We start from the raw sequence: 2,778 nt of genomic DNA on the forward strand, positions 1-2,778 counted from the left end.
TACACGAAAGTATTTAGGAAATTCAGTATTTTAGGAAATAATAAATTACGTAAAATAAAAAAAATCATAATCCAAATTATCAATTAAAATAACAAAATATGTCTCTTTATTTTTGTTTGACAACATGAAATTACATAGAAATAGAAACGACTGTCGCGCCTGCGCACGTCTCATATAAGGGTTTTATTCCACGGCCTTTTTCTTACGGTTTTACTATCACATTTTTTTCAGTTCGGTCCCGCAGCAAAATCCCTATCTCCTCCAAGACTGCCGTAAGGAACTTCGTTCCAATAATCAGACAATCACTTACCATTAGGAATACGTCTTGTACGTCTCATTTCTTTTTAAGAAACTTGCTGCGTGAGTCGTGGTTGACAAGTTAAATATAATAAAAATCATTGTACATTTTTCAAATTTATTTACAAATTAATTAATTAATGGCCATATATCACGCTTTGGGTCGATAGAGGTTGTCATAAGTACGTTTGTTTACAGTCTATTTGACGAAGTAGTTGTATGCGTATGGGTAGGCTGCACCCACGTAAGGGTTAGCGTAGTAACCGGAGCCATAATACGCGCTGGCTGCAGCTGGGAAGACAGCTGGAGCGGTGTAAGCCAGAACTTGGGGATCCGGCTTGGGGTTGGCGAAGGCTACCGCCAGCAGGGCGAAGAAAGCGATCTGAAATCAAACAGTACTTATTACTACAGCGTTGTCAAATAACATCATTACAAACCAGAGATTTCATTTTACTATGTTATGTTACATAATATATTATATATCGTCATTTTCATGCTTTACGGCTCGTATCATTTGTTCACTTGTTTATTTATTTGTCATAGTTTTATGCCGTATATTATAGTGGGACTGCTCGTAGTGTTGCAGAAGAGGGCTATTAAGGCTATCTATAACCTAGATCCTAAAGAATCATTATTATATTCTTCATTTTGTGAAAATCATAATTTTCAAAATTTCCAGTAAATGTACAAAACAAATGTTGTACGAAATTCAAAAGAATATAAAAAGATTTATGTGTTTAATGTTACGTTTACATAAATGATTTTATATTAACAAAAAAAACGTGAAATGGCAGAAATTGAAATCGTATTTTAATCGAACACAATAAACACGTTCCAAATTTTAATAAAAAAAAAGTTCTTAGGTTGCTGCAATATTTTGGCCAGACTAGTTATAAGGTAATTAAATAATTGATACACGACCCTTTCCGAATCAAAGAAAATGACACTAGCAAAAAACCAAAAATCACTCGCGAATTATATAGTAAAATATGAAACTTATATAAATGCTCAGACTAATAGTTGAGGAGAAAAAAATATTTTATACAGCAAAAATATGAGCTAGAATTAATAAAAAGTTGTTTTACTTACAGACAGATATACTTGGAAGGTTAAGCGTTCAAACGAATGTCACCGGATCCTCAATATCTCTTAACCTACTCGTATATCGTTCGACAATAAATATTAAACTTATACGGCCTTACAAATTAAATTGGCATTAAGTTATTATTAATCATAAACCAAGAAAATGCAAAATGTTTACAAATAGACATTTTGCTTACGATTAGTATATTCGGACGCATAACGTTTCCCGCGTTTATTTGCAAGGCAGGTTGTCATTCGGAAAACTTCAGAATTATCATTATATTGACAGTGTTTTCAACAATATTGTAAACATTTTGCATATTCTTTGTTTATGCTTAATTATAACTTTACTCCAAGTTTATTTGTAAGGCCGTTATTGACAGTTAATTCTTAAGAATAAGATTGGCTAATAAAACGTGTTACTTTTTGAAGTGAAAAATTCTTTAGCATCGCTTTGATTTGAAAGTCGATGAAACGAAAATGCGCGACGGTAAATAGAGACAGAAACATAAATGTCATGAATCAAACATTTATTTTGTTGCAGTAATAAATAAATAAATAATCTGTAACTTACGAATCTGAAGAACATTGTGAAGTTTCTTGGGATTGCTACTCTCAAGTGATGCTGATCTGAGAGTTGCTCCAGTTTATATACAACTATAACATAGACCACGCCCGCCCGCGACAATGACGCGTCCTTGAACTTCAGTAATGTATTCGGTGTAATAACGACACTTATATTAATCACAATATCCGCATTAGGCGTTCCTAACAAGCAGCCAGTCATTATGAGAATTTATACAAAACAATGAAAAATAAGTCTAATAAGCTTCGACAAACTTCATTTAGGTTCGTCAATAATGAAGATAAGACAAAAAACAAAAAAATCGGTCAGACGCAAGTCAATATATTTTATTTTTTCTATTTATTTATTAAGAGATTTTTAAAATACAAAATATGAATAATAATACAAGTTTTGCTTAAAAGCTAGTTAACACTGTGCCTGAACTAGCTAAACCTGTGTTTCAGGCGTAAAGAGCTTATATTAAAACTAAATAATCACAAAAAAGAGAAACTTCATAAAGTAAAAAGGTATAGATTAATGTACAGGTTAAGTATATTGGAGGGTCCGTAGCTACTACGTAAGTCGGTACTGGCAAGGAGCCGATCTAATTCCTAGCCAACAGATATGTTCGAAGCGTTTAAGCGTTTAAGTATATAAGTAAACAATGTCTTCCAAGTAATGACTATTAACTTATACAAATAAAAAATAGATAATGTTTATTTTAACACTATTAGTAATTTTTCTGTATCTTCATAGGACTTATTTTGAAGTGCTTCAAGAAGAGCCTTCTTACAATGAACTTATAAGTTATGGAACCTCATTATGGAACTCAC

General features: G+C 32.1%; 1 long non-coding RNA gene across 1 annotated transcript; it reads right to left on the reverse strand.

Annotated features, from left to right (window-relative positions):
- Positions 1-398: 398 nt before the first annotated feature.
- Positions 399-2,067, reverse strand: LOC126970208 (uncharacterized). The gene is made up of 2 exons (XR_007730548.1): positions 1,955-2,067; positions 399-679 (listed from the first exon to the last, which is right to left on the reverse strand). It is a non-coding gene; the product is annotated as an uncharacterized LOC126970208 (long non-coding RNA).
- Between the last annotated feature and the right edge of the window lie 711 nt (positions 2,068-2,778).

The sequence above is a fragment of the Leptidea sinapis genome, chromosome 20, assembly GCF_905404315.1.
Source record: "Leptidea sinapis chromosome 20, ilLepSina1.1, whole genome shotgun sequence".
NCBI classification, from domain to species: Eukaryota; Metazoa; Arthropoda; class Insecta; order Lepidoptera; family Pieridae; genus Leptidea; species Leptidea sinapis.